The sequence below is a fragment of the Onychostoma macrolepis genome, chromosome 11 (genome assembly GCF_012432095.1).
Source record: "Onychostoma macrolepis isolate SWU-2019 chromosome 11, ASM1243209v1, whole genome shotgun sequence".
NCBI lineage: Eukaryota > Metazoa > Chordata > Actinopteri > Cypriniformes > Cyprinidae > Onychostoma > Onychostoma macrolepis.
In genome coordinates this window covers 5,491,360-5,508,940 of record NC_081165.1, presented here as the reverse complement: position 1 = coordinate 5,508,940, position 17,581 = coordinate 5,491,360, and the positions used below count along the sequence as shown (strand labels likewise).

The following is a 17,581-nucleotide window of genomic DNA, read 5'->3' as shown; positions in this document are numbered from 1 at the left end:
GCCGCGGCGGTGAGAGCGTCGAATCCTATCCACTACACTAATAGGGAGAGGCTGGTCGCATGCCTCCCTCTTGATAGCATGAGAACAACAAATAACAATACAGGCCTCTTTCACGTCCAAATCGGACTAGACTGGTGCAAGCACGAGAACCTCTGACCGGCGGGCCAGTGGCGCAATGGATAACGCGTCTGACTACGGATCAGAAGATTCTAGGTTCGACTCCTGGCTGGCTTGATTTCTCATTTTAGTACCTTGACAGACCGACGATAGTCTGTTTTTCCTCAAGATAACGGTTACCATGCAATACCAAGTATGCTTTATAATGCTTGATGTGTGTATTTTCACCTGAAAGGGACTTTAACGACCAGTTTACTGTATCTGTTCAGCGATCACAGGATCCCTTTGGGCAATTCTCGTCTTGCTAAATAACAATACAGGCCTCTTTCACGTCCAAATCGGACTAGACTGGTGCAAGCACGAGAAACTCTGACCGGTGGGCCAGTGGCGCAATGTATAACGCGTCTGACTACGGATCAGAAGATTCTAGGTTCGACTCCTGGCTGGCTCGATTTGTCATTTTAGTACCTTGACAGACCGACGATAGTCTGTTTTTCCTCAAGATAACGGTTACCATGCAATACCAAGTATGCTTTATAATGCTTGATGTGTGTATTTTCACCTGAAAGGGACTTTAACGACCAGTTTACTGTATCTGTTCAGCGATTACAGGATCCCTTTGGGCAATTCTCGTCTTGCTAAATTAATCTCACATTGATAAAGTCAGACATCAAAAGGCATAGGTCGCTACACAACCCTGGCCTCACACCGACCACACACATGAAAAGTGACCCAGAAGCCCATGCCTCATTCTCAGCAGTTCCCATATGGTCTAGCGGTCCTGGTTTTCACCCAGGCGGCCCGGGTTAGACTCCCGGTATGGGAAAGCAGGCTCCTCTTTGCTTCCCTCCTCTAACGGAGAGCGTGTCTTACTACGACGCAAGCTTTTTTGGGCAGCAGTTGAGCTACAAAAACCTCATAGGTTCTACCCAACCCCTGCTCTGTCCCTTCGACGGCTTAGCTGGAAGAGCGGAGGACAGTAGGAGGAGTGTTGGAAATCCTTAGGTCGCTGGTTAGACTCCGGCTCGAAGGAGGGCATTTTACGCATGCCCACCAGGTTTTGGGCCTGGCTTCTCAAACAATAAGCAGAGCTTGATTTCACGGTCCGCCGCCGGAAAGCAAAAAAGAGCATTCCGTGACCAGGATTCGAACCCGGGCCGCGGCGGTGAGAGCGTCGAATCCTATCCACTACACTAATAGGGAGAGGCTGGTCGCATGCCTCCCTCTTGATAGCATGAGAACAACAAATAACAATACAGGCCTCTTTCACGTCCAAATCGGACTAGACTGGTGCAAGCACGAGAACCTCTGACCGGCGGGCCAGTGGCGCAATGGATAACGCGTCTGACTACGGATCAGAAGATTCTAGGTTGGACTCCTGGCTGGCTTGCTCGCTCTGCAGATGTTTTGCGTCGCCATCACTCCACAGCAGACCGTAGGCAAGAGCATTCCCTGACCGGGATTCGAACCCGGGCCGCAGCGGTGAGAGCGTCGAATCCTATCCACTACACTAATAGGGAAAGGCTGGTCGCATGCCTCCCTCTTGATAGCATGAGAACAACAAATAACAATACAGGCCTCTTTCACGTCCAAATCGGACTAGACTGGTGCAAGCACGAGAACCTCTGACCGGCGGGCCAGTGGCGCAATGGATAACGCGTCTGACTACGGATCAGAAGATTCTAGGTTCGACTCCTGGCTGGCTCGATTTGTCATTTTAGTACCTTGACAGACCGACGATAGTCTGTTTTTCCTCAAGATAACGGTTACCATGCAATACCAAGTATGCTTTATAATGCTTGATGTGTGTATTTTCACCTGAAAGGGACTTTAACGACCAGTTTACGCGTGCCCACCAGGTTTTGGGCCTGGCTTCTCAAACAATAAGCAGAGCTTGATTTCACGGTCCACCGCCGGAAAGCAAAAAAGAGCATTCCGTGACCGGGATTCGAACCCGGGCCGCGGCGGTGAGAGCATCGAATCCTATCCACTACACTAATAGGGAAAGGCTGGTCGCATGCCTCCCTCTTGATAGCATGAGAACAACAAATAACAATACAGGCCTCTTTCACGTCCAAATCGGACTAGACTGGTGCAAGCACGAGAACCTCTGACCGGTGGGCCAGTGGCGCAATGGATAACGCGTCTGACTACGGATCATTTACATTTTACATTTACATTTAGTCATTTTGCAGACGCTTTTATCCAAAGCGACTTACAATTGGGGAATACATAGAGCGATTAATCTTGAAGAGGCAATCAGACATACGAAGTGCTTGCAACACCAAGTCTCAGGCATTGTTCAAATAAATACAAACTACCAAAGGAAGGAATAAGTAAAGATAATTTTTTTTTTTTTTTTTTTTTTTTTTTTTAAGTTTAGGATGAAGTCAAGTGCTGTCGAAAGAGATGAGTTTTCAGTTGTTGCTTGAAGATTGACAGGGATCCAGCATTCCGGATAGAGGTGGGAAGATCGTTCCACCAGCCAGGAATGGTGAATGAGAATGATCTAGAGAGTGATTTTGCGCCTCTCTGTGATGGTATAACAAGGCCGCTCACTAGCAGATCTCAGATTTCTGGAGGGGATGTAGTTTGTTAATAGAGAGTGCAAGTAAACGGGTGCTGAGCCAGTGGTTGTTCTATATGCAAGCATCAGTGTCTTGAACTTGATGCGAGCCGTGATTGGTAGCCAGTGCAGGAGATAAAGAGAGGTGTAACATGGGCTCTTTTGGGCTCGTTGAAGACCAGTCGTGCCGCTGCATTCTGAATCATTTGTAGAGGTTTGACTGTATTAGACGGAAGTCCAGCCAGAAGAGCATTGCAATAGTCCAGCCTAGAAATGACAAGGGCCTGGACAAGAAGTTGTGCAGCATGCTCTGTCAGAAAGGGCCTGATCTTTCTGATGTTATATAGTGCAAACCTGCAAGATCGAGCAGTTTTGTAATGTGGTCTTTGAAGGTCAGCTGATCATCAAAGATTACACCAAGATTTCTGACCAAGTTGATGGGGTTATTGTTGATGAACCTAACTGGATCGTGAAGTCATGCTGTAGAGTCGGAGTGGCAGGGAGGACAAGAAGCTCAGTCTTTGCCAGGTTGAGCTGCAGGTGATGTTCTTTCATCGATGCCGAGATGTCCGCCAGGCAACCTGAGATCCTTGCAGCTACCGTTGGATCATCTGGTTGAAAAGAGAGGTAGAGCTGTGTGTCATCAGCGTAGCAATGGTATGAGAATCCATGTGCCTGTATGATGGGACCCAGTGATGTAGTGTATGTGGAGAAGAGGAGGGTCCAAGAACTGATCCCTGAGGAACCCCAGTGACCAGTGTATGTGCTTTGGATACCTCACCTCCCCAGGCCACCCTGAAAGACCTACCAGTGAGATAGGATTCAAACCAGCGAAGTGGAATGCCAGAGATGCCCATTGATGAGAGGGTGGACAGGAGTATCTGATGATTGACAGTGTCAAAAGCGGCAGATAGGTCCAGCAGAATGAGGACTGATGATTTGGAATGGGCTTTTGCACGCAGGGCTTCAGTGACCGAGAGAAGCGCAGTCTCAGTTGAATGGCCCTCCTGAAACCTGACTGTTTAGCATCCAGTTTGTCGTTCTGTGAAAGAAACAGTGAGACTTGGTTGAAGACAACTCGTTCAAGTGTTTTCGCTATGAACGGAAGGAGAGAGACAGGTCTGTAGTTTTCTATAAGAGAAGTGTTTAATGTAGGTTTTTTGAGCAGTGGGGTTACCCGAGCCTGCTTGAACGCAATGGGGAAGTTACCTGTGAGTAGGGATGTGTTGATGATGTGTGTGAGTGCAGGTAAGAGTGTGGGTGAGATTGCTTGGAGAAGGTGTGAGGGGATTGGGTCAAGAGGACATGTTGTAGGATGGTTGGAGAGGAGAAGCTTGGATACTTCAGCTTCAGTGAGTGGACAGAAAGAAAAGATGGGAGTTTTAGCAGTGGATGTGGTAGGGTGAGGGTCCTGTGTGCGTGGAGGTGAAAACTGACCACTGATTGATCTAGTTTTGTCTGTAAAGAAAGTGGCAAAGTCATCAGCTGTAATAGAGGTGGAGGGAGGAGGTGGAGGGGGACAGAGGAGGGAATTAAATGTTCTGAAGAGATTACGCATGTCTGGAGCGCTGTCGATCTTGTTGCGGAAATGTGAGGATTTGGCAGTGTGGACTTTAGCAGAGAAGGATGTGAGCATAGACTGGTACCTACTGAGGTCCGACAGATCGTTTGATTTGCGCCATTTTCTCTCTGCCGCTCTGAGTGTAGTCCGATGTTCACGAAGAACCTCGGATAACCAGGGGTTGGAAGGAGCAGCCCGTGCGGGCCTAGAGGAGAGAGGACAAATGTTGTCTAGACAAGAGGTTAAGGTAGAGCATAAAGTCTCAGTAGCTGCGTTTACATCCAGAGATGAGAAATGGGTGGGTGAAGGAAGAGAGGAGGATACTACAGAGGAGAGATGGGAAGGAGAAAGGGAGCGAGGTTTCGTCTAAAAGTAACTGGTAGGGGTTGGTGGCACAGGAGAAGCAAAGTGTAATGTAAATGTAATGAAGAAATGGTCCAGTATGTAGCGGTTGTACCAGAATGTTATCTGCAGTACAATTGCGTGTGTAAATTAAGTCAAGTTGGTTGCCTGATTTGTGCGTGCTAGTAGTGGTAAGGCGTTTGAGATCAAACGAAGCTAGGAGTGCATGGAAGTCTGTAGCATAAGGCTTGTCTAGGTGAATGTTGAAATCACCAAAGACTAGGAGTGGAGTGCCATCCTCCACGAAAGAGGACAGCAGCCCGTCCAGCTCCTCTAGGAAGGTGGCTAGAATTTGGCTAGGGGGACGGTAAATGACCACAATCTGGAGTTTTATCGAGCTGATACAGTAATGGCATGAGATTCAAATGAGTTGTAATTGCATAGGGAAGAGCGGGTTGAGTATTTCCAATTGTTAGAAATGAGCAGACCAGTGCCTCCACCCCGCCAACTTGCCGGGGGGTGTGAGAGAAAGAGAGATTAGTAGAGAGAGCAGCTGGGGTTGCTGAGTCTTCTGGACGAATCCAGGTCTCAGTCAAGCCCAAGATGCTGAGCGTGGATTTTAAAGAAAAAGCAGAAATGAAGTCAGCTTTGTTGACAGCTGACTGACAATTCCAGAGACCCACAGAGAAGGAAAGAGGTGTAGTGAAGGAGGTAGAGATAAGGCGCAGGTTAGCAGGATTACGTTGCCGTCTGCGTGGGACGTTAGAGCGTGGTTGAGAGAGAACCGAATAGTTTGGAAACACATGATAGGGGTGGCAGGAAAGAGGATGGAAACGGAGAGTGTGTAAGGGAAGGGGGAAAAAAGAAAAGATACTTAAGTGTGTTGCTCGGTGTCGTTGCTCGGTTAAAGTCGCGCAGGAAAAGTCGATGGTCTTTACCCTCGTCGGTCTTTACACGCCGGAGGCTGAACGCTTCGCTGATGCTTCCGCCAGCGCCGGACCTCTGATAAATACAGCCTAACACACTACCGTGAAAACAGCTGTGGCCGGCTTCTGATTGGCCCAGCCAATAGCCTTGTGCAAATAACTCAAGACGAAACTAACACTTCGCTTGCAAGGAGCACTGAAAATGATCCAGGTTCCTTCTTAGCCGAGGTGCAAATTATTATAATTAACAGAAAGTGCAATCAAACAACGAAACCTCAACGAAAATGCAGAATAGAAATAGAAGGAAACGAAAGTATTCCTTCCCAACAGCAAGTAAATGATTTAAACAACAGATCTATGACTAAGTATCGCAACACTTACGAGCTGCTGTCCGTCTCTTCTGGTGAATATTCGGCTTCTCCCGACTTGTAATAGCGAACAGGCAGTTTAAATACTTTTACAGTCGCTGTGGCCGGCTTCTGATTGGCCCAGCCAATAGCCTTGTGCAAATAACTCAAGACGAAACTAACACTTCGCTTGCAAGGAGCACTGAAAATGATCCAGGTTCCTTCTTAGCCGAGGTGCAAATTATTATAATTAACAGAAAGTGCAATCAAACAACGAAACCTCAACGAAAATGCAGAATAGAAATAGAAGGGAAACGAAAGTATTCCTTCCCAACAGCAAGTAAATAATTTAAACAACAGATCTATGACTAAGTATCGCAACACTTACGAGCTGCTGTCCGGATCAGAAGATTCTAGGTTCGACTCCTGGCTGGCTCGATTTTTCATTTTAGTACCTTGACAGACCGACGATAGTCTGTTTTTCCTCAAGATAACGGTTACCATGCAATACCAAGTATGCTTTATAATGCTTGATGTGTGTATTTTCACCTGAAAGGGACTTTAACGACCAGTTTACTGTATCTGTTCAGCGATCACAGGATCCCTTTGGGCAATTCTCGTCTTGCTAAATTAATCTCACATTGATAAAGTCAGACATCAAAAGGCATAGGTCGCTACACAACCCTGGCCTCACATCAGCCACACACATGAAAAGTGACCCAGAAGCCCATGCCTCATTCTCAGCAGTTCCCATATGGTCTAGCGGTCAGGATTCCTGGTTTTCACCCAGGTGGCCCGGGTTTTACTCCCGGTATGGGAAAGCAGGCTCCTCTTTGCTTCCCTCCTCTAATGGAGAGCGTGTCTTACTACGGCGCAAGCTTTTTTGGGCAGCAGTTGAGCTACAAAAACCTCATAGGTTCTACCCCCTGCTCCGTCCCTTCGATGGCTTAGCTGGAAGAGCGGAGGACTGTAGGAGGACCGTTGGCAATCCTTAGGTCGCTGTTTCGACTCTGGCTCGAAGGAGGTCATTTTTCACGCCCCCAACTGTTTTTTTGGGCCTGCCTTCTCAAACAACAAGCAGAGCTTGATTTCACGGTCCGCCGTCGGAAAGCAAAAGAACATTCCCTGACCAGGAATCGAACCCGGCCGCGGCGGTGAGAGCGCCGAATCCTAACCACTAGACCACCAGGGAAGGGCTGCTTGCCGCTTGATAGCACGAGAACAACAAGTAAAAATACAGGCCTCGGTCTAGCGGTCAGGATTACTGGTTTTCTCCCAGGCTGCCCTGGTTCGACTCTTGGCATGGGAAAGCAGGCTTGTGTTTGCTTCCCTTCTCGACCGGCCAGCACGTCTTACTGCGGCGGAAGCTTTTTTGGGCAGCTATTGAGCTACAGAAACCTGATAGGTTCGATCCCTTTCTCTGTCCCTTCGATAGCTCAGCTGGTAGAGCGGAGGACTGTAGGAGGAGTGTTGGAAATCCTTAGGTCGCTGATTCGACCCCGGCTCGAAGGAGGGCATTTTACGCGCGCCCACCAGGTTTTGGGCCTGGCTTCTCAAACAATAAGCAGATCTTGATTTCACGGTCCGCCGCAGGAAAGCAAAAAAGAGCATTCCGTGACAGGTATTCGAACCCGGGCCGCGGCGGTGAGAGCGTCGAATCCTATCCACTACACTAATAGGGAGAGGCAGGTCGCATGCCTCCCTCTTGATAGCATGAGAACAACAAATAACAATACAGGCCTCTTTCAAGTCCAAATCGGACTAGACTGGTGCAAGCACGAGAACCTCTGACCGGCGGGCCAGTGGCGCAATGGATAACGCGTCTGACTACGGGTCAGAAGATTCTAGGTTGGACTCCTGGCTGGCTTGCTCGCTCTGCAGATGTTTTGCGTCGCCATCACTCCACAGCAGACTGTAGGCAAGATGGCGTTCAAGCCTGTTATTGTTATTCCCCTGTTTTTTTTCTTTTTTTTTTAAAGCAAATGTTTTGTAGCCTTATTCCTAACTGCCACCTGAGCACTGAGAAAAAAGTTGTAAACTAAATGAAACCGAACTAACAAATAATCAGCAATTCAAACTGCGTCTCAGTTTCATTGTTAATTTCACAATTTGTCATTTTAGTACCTTGACAGACCGACGATAGTCTGTTTTTCCTCAAGATAACGGTTACCATGCAATACCAAGTATGCTTTATAATGCTTGATGTGTGTATTTTCACCTGAAAGGGACTTTAACGACCAGTTTACTGTATCTGTTCAGCGATCACAGGATCCCTTTGGGCAATTCTCGTCTTGCTAAATTAATCTCACATTGATAAAGTCAGACATCAAAAGGCATAGGTCGCTACACAACCCTGGCCTCACACCGGCCACACACATGAAAAGTGACCCAGAAGCCCATGCCTCATTCTCAGCAGTTCCCATATGGTGTAGCGATCAGGATTCCTGGTTTTCACCCAGGCGGCCTGGGTTCGACTCCCGGTATGGGAAAGCAGGCTCCTCTTTGCTTCCCTCCTCTAACGGAGAGCGTGTCTTACTACGACGCAAGCTTTTTTGGGCAGCTATTGAGCTACAGAAACCTGATAGGTTCGATCCCCATGCTCTGTCCCTTCGATAGCTCAGCTGGTAGAGCGGAGGACTGTAGGAGGAGTGTTGGAAATCCTTAGGTCGCTGGTTAGACTCCGGCTCGAAGGAGGGCATTTTACGCGTGCCCACCAGGTTTTGGGCCTGGCTTCTCAAACAATAAGCAGAGCTTGATTTCACGGTCCGCCGCCGGAAAGCAAAAAAGAGCATTCCGTGACCAGGATTCGAACCCGGGCCGCGGCGGTGAGAGCGTCGAATCCTATCCACTACACTAATAGGGAGAGGCTGGTCGCATGCCTCCCTCTTGATAGCATGAGAACAACAAATAACAATACAGGCCTCTTTCACGTCCAAATCGGACTAGACTGGTGCAAGCACGAGAACCTCTGACCGGCGGGCCAGTGGCGCAATGGATAACGCGTCTGACTACGGGTCAGAAGATTCTAGGTTGGACTCCTGGCTGGCTTGCTCGCTCTGCAGATGTTTTGCGTCGCCATCACTCCACAGCAGACTGTAGGCAAGATGGCGTTCAAGCCTGTTATTGTTATTCCCCTGTTTTTTTCTGTTTTTTAAAGCAAATGTTTTGTAGCCTTATTCCTAACTGCCACCTGAGCACTGAGAAAAAAGTTGTAAACTAAATGAAACCGAACTAACAAATAATCAGCAATTCAAACTGCGTCTCAGTTTCATTGTTAATTTCACAATTTGTCATTTTAGTACCTTGACAGACCGACGATAGTCTGTTTTTCCTCAAGATAACGGTTACCATGCAATACCAAGTATGCTTTATAATGCTTGATGTGTGTATTTTCACCTGAAAGGGACTTTAACGACCATTTTACTGTATCTGTTCAGCGATCACAGGATCCCTTTGGGCAATTCTCGTCTTGCTAAATTAATCTCACATTGATAAAGTCAGACATCAAAAGGCATAGGTCGCTACACAACCCTGGCCTCACACCGGCCACACACATGAAAAGTGACCCAGAAGCCCATGCCTCATTCTCAGCAGTTCCCATATGGTGTAGCGATCAGGATTCCTGGTTTTCACCCAGGCGGCCCGGGTTCGACTCCCGGTATGGGAAAGCAGGCTCCTCTTTGCTTCCCTCCTCTAACGGAGAGCGTGTCTTACTACGACGCAAGCTTTTTTGGGCAGCTATTGAGCTACAGAAACCTGATAGGTTCGATCCCCATGCTCTGTCCCTTCGATAGCTCAGCTGGTAGAGCGGAGGACTGTAGGAGGAGTGTTGGAAATCCTTAGGTCGCTGGTTAGACTCCGGCTCGAAGGAGGGCATTTTACGCGTGCCCACCAGGTTTTGGGCCTGGCTTCTCAAACAATAAGCAGAGCTTGATTTCACGGTCCGCCGCCGGAAAGCAAAAAAGAGCATTCCGTGACCAGGATTCGAACCCAAGCCGCGGCGGTGAGAGCGTCGAATCCTATCCACTACACTAATAGGGAGAGGCTGGTCGCATGCCTCCCTCTTGATAGCATGAGAACAACAAATAACAATATAGGCCTCTTTCACGTCCAAATCGGACTAGACTGGTCCAAGCACAAGAACCTCTGACCGGCGGGCCAGTGGCGCAATGGATAACGCGTCTGACTACGGATCAGAAGATTCTAGGTTCGACTCCTGGCTGGCTCGATTTGTCATTTTAGTACCTTGACAGACCGACGATAGTCTGTTTTTCCTCAAGATAACGGTTACCATGCAATACCAAGTATGCTTTATAATGCTTGATGTGTGTATTTTCACCTGAAAGGGACTTTAACGACCAGTTTACTGTATCTGTTCAGCGATCACAGGATCCCTTTGGGCAATTCTCGTCTTGCTAAATTAATCTCACATTGATAAAGTCAGACATCAAAAGGCATAGGTCGCTACACAACCCTGGCCTCACACCGACCACACACATGAAAAGTGACCCAGAAGCCCATGCCTCATTCTCAGCAGTTCCCATATGGTCTAGCGGTCCTGGTTTTCACCCAGGCAGCCTGGGTTGGACTCCCGGTATGGGAAAGCAGGCTCCTCTTTGCTTCCCTCCTCTAACGGAGGCGTGTCTTACTACGGCGCAAGCTTTTTGGGCAGCAGTTGAGCTACAAAAACCTCATAGGTTCTACCCAACCCCTGCTCTGTCCCTTCGATGGCTTAGCTGGAAGAGCAGAGGACAGTAGGAAGAGCGTTGGCAATCCTTAGGTCGCTGTTTCGACTCTGGCTCGAAGGAGGTCATTTTCACGCCCAGGCTGTTTTTGGGCCTGCCTTCTCAAACAAAAGCAGAGCTTGATTTCACGATGCGCCGTCGGAAAGCAAAAGAACATTCCCTGACCGGGAATCGAACCCGGGCCGCGGCGGTGAGCGCGCCGAATCCTATCCACTACACTAATAGGGAAAGGCTGGTCGCATGCCTCCCTCTTGATAGCATGAGAACAACAAATAACAATACAGGCCTCTTTCACGTCCAAATCGGACTAGACTGGTGCAAGCACGAGAACCTCTGACCGGTGGGCCAGTGGCGCAATGGATAAAGCGTCTGACTACGGATCAGAAGATTCTAGGTTCGACTCCTGGCTGACTCGATTTCTCATTTTAGTACCTTGACAGACCGACTATAGTCTGTTTTTCCTCAAGATAACGGTTACCATGCAATACCAAGTATGCTTTATAATTCTTGATGTGTGTATTTTCACCTGAAAGGGACTTTAACGACCAGTGTACTGTATCTGTTCAGCGATCACAGGATCCCTTTGGGCAATTCTCGTCTTGCTAAATTAATCTCACATTGATAAAATCAGACATCAAAAGGCATAGGTCGCTACACAACCCTGGCCTCACACCGGCCACACACATGAAAAGTGACCCAGAAGCCCATGTCTCATTCTCAGCAGTTCCCATATGGTCTAGCGGTCAGGATTCCTGGTTTTCACCCAGGCGGCCTGGGTTCGACTCGGTATGGGAAAGCAGGCTCCTCTTTGCTTCCCTCCTCTAACGGAGGCGTGTCTTACTACGACGCAAGCTTTTTGGGCAGCTATTGAGCTACAGAAACCTGATAGGTTCGATCCCCATGCTCTGTCCCTTCGATAGCTCAGCTGGTAGAGCGGAGGACTGTAGGAGGAGTGTTGGAAATCCTTAGGTCGCTGGTTAGACTCCGGCTCGAAGGAGGGCATTTTACGCGTGCCCACCAGGTTTTGGGCCTGGCTTCTCAAACAATAAGCAGAGCTTGATTTCACGGTCCGCCGCCGGAAAGCAAAAAAGAGCATTCCGTGACCAGGATTCGAACCCAAGCCGCGGCGGTGAGAGCGTCGAATCCTATCCACTACACTAATAGGAAAGGCTGGTCGCATGCCTCCCTCTTGATAGCATGAGAACAACAAATAACAATATAGGCCTCTTTCACGTCCAAATCGGACTAGACTGGTCCAAGCACAAGAACCTCTGACCGGCGGGCCAGTGGCGCAATGGATAACGCGTCTGACTACGGATCAGAAGATTCTAGGTTCGACTCCTGGCTGGCTCGATTTGTCATTTTAGTACCTTGACAGACCGACGATAGTCTGTTTTTCCTCAAGATAACGGTTACCATGCAATACCAAGTATGCTTTATAATGCTTGATGTGTGTATTTTCACCTGAAAGGGACTTTAACGACCAGTTTACTGTATCTGTTCAGCGATCACAGGATCCCTTTGGGCAATTCTCGTCTTGCTAAATTAATCTCACATTGATAAAGTCAGACATCAAAAGGCATAGGTCGCTACACAACCCTGGCCTCACACCGACCACACACATGAAAAGTGACCCAGAAGCCCATGCCTCATTCTCAGCAGTTCCCATATGGTCTAGCGGTCCTGGTTTTCACCCAGGCAGCCTGGGTTCGACTCCCGGTATGGGAAAGCAGGCTCCTCTTTGCTTCCCTCCTCTAACGGAGAGCGTGTCTTACTACGGCGCAAGCTTTTTTGGGCAGCAGTTGAGCTACAAAAACCTCATAGGTTCTACCCAACCCCTGCTCTGTCCCTTCGATGGCTTAGCTGGAAGAGCAGAGGACAGTAGGAAGAGCGTTGGCAATCCTTAGGTCGCTGTTTCGACTCTGGCTCAAGGAGGTCATTTTCACGCCCAGGCTGTTTTTGGGCCTGCCTTCTCAAACAAAAAGCAGAGCTTGATTTCACGATGCGCCGTCGGAAAGCAAAAGAACATTCCCTGACCGGGAATCGAACCCGGGCCGCGGCGGTGAGCGCGCCGAATCCTATCCACTACACTAATAGGGAAAGGCTGGTCGCATGCCTCCCTCTTGATAGCATGAGAACAACAAATAACAATACAGGCCTCTTTCACGTCCAAATCGGACTAGACTGGTGCAAGCACGAGAACCTCTGACCGGAGGGCCAGTGGCGCAATGGATAACGCGTCTGACTACGGATCAGAAGATTCTAGGTTCGACTCCTGGCTGGCTCGATTTCTCATTTTAGTACCTTGACAGACCGACTATAGTCTGTTTTTCCTCAAGATAACGGTTACCATGCAATACCAAGTATGCTTTATAATTCTTGATGTGTGTATTTTCACCTGAAAGGGACTTTAACGACCAGTGTACTGTATCTGTTCAGCGATCACAGGATCCCTTTGGGCAATTCTCGTCTTGCTAAATTAATCTCACATTGATAAAGTCAGACATCAAAAGGCATAGGTCGCTACACAACCCTGGCCTCACACCGGCCACACACATGAAAAGTGACCCAGAAGCCCATGCCTCATTCTCAGCAGTTCCCATATGGTCTAGCGGTCAGGATTCCTGGTTTTCACCCAGGCGGCCCGGGTTCGACTCCCGGTATGGGAAAGCAGGCTCCTCTTTGCTTCCCTCCTCTAACGGAGAGCGTGTCTTACTACGGCGTAAGCTTTTTTGGGCAGCAGTTGAGCTACAAAAACCTCATAGGTTCTACCCCCTGCTCCGTCCCTTCGATGGCTTAGCTGGAAGAGCGGAGGACTGTAGGAGGAGCGTTGGCAATCCTTATGTCGCTGTTTCGACTCTGGCTCGAAGGAGGTCATTTTTCACGCCCCCAGCTGTTTTTTTGGGCCTGCCTTCTCAAACAACAAGCAGAGCTTGATTTCACGGTCCGCCGTAGGAAAGCAAAAGAACATTCCCTGACCGGGAATCGAACCGCGGCGGTGAGAGCGCCGAATCCTAACCACTAGACCACCAGGGAACAAATACAAATAACAATAACAAATAACAATACAGGCCTCTTTCACGTCCAAATCGGACTAGACTGGTGCAAGCACGAGAACCTCTGACCAGTGGGCCAGTGGCGCAATGGATAACGCGTCTGACTACGGATCAGAAGATTCTAGGTTCGACTCCTGGCTGGCTCGATTTGTCATTTTAGTACCTTGACAGACCGACGATAGTCTGTTTTTCCTCAAGATAACGGTTACCATGCAATACCAAGTATGCTTTATAATGCTTGATGTGTGTATTTTCACCTGAAAGGGACTTTAGCGACCAGTTTACTGTATCTGTTCAGCGATCACAGGATCCCTTTGGGCAATTCTCGTCTTGCTAAATTAATCTCACATTGATAAAGTCAGACATCAAAAGGCATAGGTCGCTACACAACCCTGGCCTCACACCGACCACACACATGAAAAGTGACCCAGAAGCCCATGCCTCATTCTCAGCAGTTCCCATATGGTCTAGCGGTCCTGGTTTTCACCCAGGCAGCCTGGGTTCGACTCCCGGTATGGGAAAGCAGGCTCCTCTTTGCTTCCCTCCTCTAACGGAGAGCGTGTCTTACTACGGCACAAGCTTTTTTGGGCAGCAGTTGAGCTACAAAAACCTCATAGGTTCTACCCAACCCCTGCTCTGTCCCTTCGATGGCTTAGCTGGAAGAGCGGAGGACTGTAGGAGCCCCCAGCTGTTTTTTTGGGCCTGCCTTCTCAAACAACAAGCAGAGCTTGATTTCACGGTCCGCCGTCGGAAAGCAAAAGAACATTCCCTGACCGGGAATCGAACCCGGGCTGCGGCGGTGAGAGCGCCGAATCCTAACCACTAGACTACCAGGGAAAGGCTGCTTGCCGCTTGATAGCACGAGAACAACGAATAACAATACAGGCCTCGGTCTAGCGTTCAGAATTACTGGTTTTCTCCCAGGCTGCCCTGGTTCGACTCTTGGCATGGGAAAGCAGGCTTGTGTTTGCTTCCCTTCTCGACCGGCCAGCACGTCTTACTGCGGCGGAAGCTTTTTTGGGCAGCTATTGAGCTACAGAAACCTGATAGGTTCGATCCCCTTGCTCTGTCCCTTCGATAGCTCAGCTGGAAGAGCGGAGGACAGTAGGAAGAGCGTTGGCAATCCTTAGGTCGCTGTTTCGACTCTGGCTCGAAGGAGGTCATTTTTCACGCCCCAGGCTGTTTTTTTGGGCCTGCCTTCTCAAACAACAAGCAGAGCTTGATTTCACGGTGCGCCGTCGGAAAGCAAAAGAACATTCCCTGACCGGGAATCGAACCCAGGCCGCGGCGGTGAGAGCGCCGAATCCTAACCACTAGACCACCAGGGAAAGGTTGCTTGCCGCTTGACAGCACGAGAACAACAAGTAATAATACAGGCCTCGGTCTAGCGGTCAGGATTAGTGGTTTTCTCCCAGGCTGCCCTGGTTCGACTCTTGGCATGGGAAAGCAGGCTTGTGTTTGCTTCCCTTCTCGACCGGCCAGCACGTCTTACTGCGGCGGAAGCTTTTTTGGGCAGCTATTGAGCTACAGAAACCTGATAGGTTCGATCCCCTTGCTCTGTCCCTTCGATAGCTCAGCTGGTAGAGCGGAGGACTGTAGAAGGAGTGTTGGAAATCCTTAGGTCGCTGGTTCGACTCCGGCTCGAAGGAGGGCATTTTACGCGTGCCCACCAGGTTTTGGGCCTGGCTTCTCAAACAATAAGCAGAGCTTGATTTCACGGTCCACCGCCGGAAAGCAAAAAAGAACATTCCGTGACCGGGATTCGAACCCAGGCCGCGGCGGTGAGAGCGTCGAATCCTATCCACTACACTAATAATGAAAGGCTGGTCGCATGCCTCTCTCTTGATAGCATGAGAACAACAAATAACAATACAGGCCTCTTTCACGTCCAAATCGGACTAGACTGGTGCAAGCACGAGAACCTCTGACCGGAGGGCCAGTGGCGCAATGGATAACGCGTCTGACTACGGATCAGAAGATTCTAGGTTCGACTCCTGGCTGGCTCGATTTCTCATTTTAGTACCTTGACAGACCGACGATAGTCTGTTTTTCCTCAAGATAACGGTTACCATGCAATACCAAGTATGCTTTATAATGCTTGATGTGTGTATTTTCACCTGAAAGGGACTTTAACGACCAGTTTACTGTATCTGTTCAGCGATCACAGGATCCCTTTGGGCAATTCTCGTCTTGCTAAATTAATTTCACATTGATAAAGTCAGACATCAAAAGGCATAGGTCGCTACACAACCCTGGCCTCACACCGGCCACACACATGAAAAGTGACCCAGAAGCCCATGCCTCATTCTCAGCAGTTCCCATATGGTCTAGCGGTCAGGATTCCTGGTTTTCACCCAGGCGGCCCGGGTTTGACTCCCGGTATGGGAAAGCAGGCTCCTCTTTGCTTCCCTCCTCTAACGGAAAGCGTGTCTTACTACGGCGCAAGCTTTTTTGGGCAGCAGTTGAGCTACAATAACCTCATAGGTTCTACCCCCTGCTCCGTCCCTTCGATGGCTTAGCTGGAAGAGCGGAGGACTGTAGGAGCCCCCAGCTGTTTTTTTGGGCCTGCCTTCTCAAACAACAAGCAGAGCTTGATTTCACGGTCTGCCGTCGGAAAGCAAAAGAACATTCCCTGACCGGGAATCGAACCCGGGCCGCGGCGGTGAGAGCGCCGAATCCTAACCACTAGACCACCAGGGAAAGGCTGCTTGCCGCTTGATAGCACGAGAACAACGAGTAACAATACAGGCCTCGGTCTAGCGTTCAGGATTACTGGTTTTCTCCCAGGCTGCCCTGGTTCGACTCTTGGCATGGGAAAGCAGGCTTGTGTTTGCTTCCCTTCTTACCGGCCAGCATGTCTTACAGCGGCGGAAGCTTTTTTGGGCAGCTATTGAGCTACAGAAACCTGATAGGTTCGATCCACTTGCTCTGTCCCTTCGATAGCTCAGCTGGTAGAGCGGAGGACTGTAGGAGGAGTGTTGGAAATCCTTAGGTCGCTGGTTCGACTCCAGCTCGAAGGATGGCATTTTACGCGTGCCCACCAGGTTTTGGGCCTGGCTTCTCAAACAATAAGCAGAGCTTGATTTCACGGTCCACCGCCGGAAAGCAAAAAAGAGCATTCCGTGACCGGGATTCGAACCCGGGCCGCGGCGCTGAGAGCGTCGAATCCTATCCACTACACTAATAGGGAAAGGCTGGTCGCATGCCTCTCTCTTGATATCATGAGAACAACAAATAACAATACAGGCCTCTTTCACGTCCAAATCGGACTAGACTGGTGCAAGCACGAGCACCTCTGACCGGCAGGCCAGTGGCACAATGGATAACGCGTCTGTCGACGGATCAGAAGATTCTAGGTTCGACTCCTGGCTGGCTTGATTTGTCCTTTTAGTACCTTGACAGACCGACGATAGTCTGTTTTTCCTCAAGATAACGGTTACCATGCAATACCAAGTATGCTTTATAATGCTTGATGTGTGTATTTTCACCAGAAAGGGACTTTAACGACCAGTTTACTGTATCTGCTCAGCGATCACAGGATCCCTTTGGGCAATTCTCGTCTTGCTAAATTAATCTCACATTGATAAAGTCAGACATCAAAAGGCATAGGTCGCTACACAACCCTGGCCTCACACCGCCACACACATGAAAAGTGACCCAGAAGCCCATGCCTCATTCTCAGCAGTTCCCATATGGTCTAGCGGTCAGGATTCCTGGTTTTCACCCAGGCGGGGTTCGACTCGGTATGGGAAAGCAGGCTCCTCTTTGCTTCCCTCCTCTAGCAATCGTGTCTTACTACACGCAAGCTTTTTGGGCAACAGTTGAGCTACAAAACCTCATAGGTTCTACCCCCTGCTCCGTCCCTTGATGGCTTAGCTGGAAGAGCGGAGGACTGTAGGAGCCCCAGCTGTTTTTGGGCCT

The 17,581-nt window shown here is 49.3% G+C and overlaps 21 non-coding genes across 21 annotated transcripts; 17 read left to right on the top strand and 4 right to left on the bottom strand.

Moving 5' to 3' along the window:
- The first annotated feature begins 161 nt into the window (after positions 1–161).
- Positions 162–234, top strand: trnar-acg (transfer RNA arginine (anticodon ACG)). Its single transcript has one exon. It is a non-coding gene; the product is annotated as a tRNA-Arg (tRNA).
- A 261-nt stretch (positions 235–495) lies between these two features.
- Positions 496–568, top strand: trnar-acg (transfer RNA arginine (anticodon ACG)). The gene has a single exon. It is a non-coding gene; the product is annotated as a tRNA-Arg (tRNA).
- A 1,183-nt stretch (positions 569–1,751) lies between these two features.
- trnar-acg (transfer RNA arginine (anticodon ACG)) lies at positions 1,752–1,824 on the top strand. The gene has a single exon. It is a non-coding gene; the product is annotated as a tRNA-Arg (tRNA).
- Positions 1,825–6,607: 4,783 nt separating this feature from the next.
- trnae-uuc (transfer RNA glutamic acid (anticodon UUC)) lies at positions 6,608–6,679 on the top strand. The gene has a single exon. It is a non-coding gene; the product is annotated as a tRNA-Glu (tRNA).
- Positions 6,680–6,980: 301 nt separating this feature from the next.
- Positions 6,981–7,051, bottom strand: trnae-cuc (transfer RNA glutamic acid (anticodon CUC)). Its single transcript has one exon. It is a non-coding gene; the product is annotated as a tRNA-Glu (tRNA).
- A 233-nt stretch (positions 7,052–7,284) lies between these two features.
- On the top strand, positions 7,285–7,371 carry trnay-gua (transfer RNA tyrosine (anticodon GUA)). Its single transcript is given in 2 exon segments — positions 7,285–7,321; positions 7,336–7,371. It is a non-coding gene; the product is annotated as a tRNA-Tyr (tRNA).
- Positions 7,372–8,465: 1,094 nt separating this feature from the next.
- On the top strand, positions 8,466–8,552 carry trnay-gua (transfer RNA tyrosine (anticodon GUA)). Its single transcript is given in 2 exon segments — positions 8,466–8,502; positions 8,517–8,552. It is a non-coding gene; the product is annotated as a tRNA-Tyr (tRNA).
- A 1,091-nt stretch (positions 8,553–9,643) lies between these two features.
- trnay-gua (transfer RNA tyrosine (anticodon GUA)) lies at positions 9,644–9,730 on the top strand. The gene is given in 2 exon segments: positions 9,644–9,680; positions 9,695–9,730. It is a non-coding gene; the product is annotated as a tRNA-Tyr (tRNA).
- A 284-nt stretch (positions 9,731–10,014) lies between these two features.
- Positions 10,015–10,087, top strand: trnar-acg (transfer RNA arginine (anticodon ACG)). Its single transcript has one exon. It is a non-coding gene; the product is annotated as a tRNA-Arg (tRNA).
- A 1,427-nt stretch (positions 10,088–11,514) lies between these two features.
- On the top strand, positions 11,515–11,601 carry trnay-gua (transfer RNA tyrosine (anticodon GUA)). The gene is given in 2 exon segments: positions 11,515–11,551; positions 11,566–11,601. It is a non-coding gene; the product is annotated as a tRNA-Tyr (tRNA).
- Positions 11,602–11,884: 283 nt separating this feature from the next.
- Positions 11,885–11,957, top strand: trnar-acg (transfer RNA arginine (anticodon ACG)). Its single transcript has one exon. It is a non-coding gene; the product is annotated as a tRNA-Arg (tRNA).
- An 861-nt stretch (positions 11,958–12,818) lies between these two features.
- Positions 12,819–12,891, top strand: trnar-acg (transfer RNA arginine (anticodon ACG)). Its single transcript has one exon. It is a non-coding gene; the product is annotated as a tRNA-Arg (tRNA).
- Positions 12,892–13,201: 310 nt separating this feature from the next.
- trnae-uuc (transfer RNA glutamic acid (anticodon UUC)) lies at positions 13,202–13,273 on the top strand. The gene has a single exon. It is a non-coding gene; the product is annotated as a tRNA-Glu (tRNA).
- A 460-nt stretch (positions 13,274–13,733) lies between these two features.
- trnar-acg (transfer RNA arginine (anticodon ACG)) lies at positions 13,734–13,806 on the top strand. Its single transcript has one exon. It is a non-coding gene; the product is annotated as a tRNA-Arg (tRNA).
- A 619-nt stretch (positions 13,807–14,425) lies between these two features.
- Positions 14,426–14,497, bottom strand: trnae-cuc (transfer RNA glutamic acid (anticodon CUC)). The gene has a single exon. It is a non-coding gene; the product is annotated as a tRNA-Glu (tRNA).
- A 419-nt stretch (positions 14,498–14,916) lies between these two features.
- trnae-cuc (transfer RNA glutamic acid (anticodon CUC)) lies at positions 14,917–14,988 on the bottom strand. Its single transcript has one exon. It is a non-coding gene; the product is annotated as a tRNA-Glu (tRNA).
- A 234-nt stretch (positions 14,989–15,222) lies between these two features.
- On the top strand, positions 15,223–15,309 carry trnay-gua (transfer RNA tyrosine (anticodon GUA)). The gene is given in 2 exon segments: positions 15,223–15,259; positions 15,274–15,309. It is a non-coding gene; the product is annotated as a tRNA-Tyr (tRNA).
- Positions 15,310–15,593: 284 nt separating this feature from the next.
- trnar-acg (transfer RNA arginine (anticodon ACG)) lies at positions 15,594–15,666 on the top strand. Its single transcript has one exon. It is a non-coding gene; the product is annotated as a tRNA-Arg (tRNA).
- A 310-nt stretch (positions 15,667–15,976) lies between these two features.
- On the top strand, positions 15,977–16,048 carry trnae-uuc (transfer RNA glutamic acid (anticodon UUC)). The gene has a single exon. It is a non-coding gene; the product is annotated as a tRNA-Glu (tRNA).
- A 240-nt stretch (positions 16,049–16,288) lies between these two features.
- On the bottom strand, positions 16,289–16,360 carry trnae-cuc (transfer RNA glutamic acid (anticodon CUC)). Its single transcript has one exon. It is a non-coding gene; the product is annotated as a tRNA-Glu (tRNA).
- A 233-nt stretch (positions 16,361–16,593) lies between these two features.
- trnay-gua (transfer RNA tyrosine (anticodon GUA)) lies at positions 16,594–16,680 on the top strand. Its single transcript is given in 2 exon segments — positions 16,594–16,630; positions 16,645–16,680. It is a non-coding gene; the product is annotated as a tRNA-Tyr (tRNA).
- Positions 16,681–17,581: the final 901 nt, after the last annotated feature.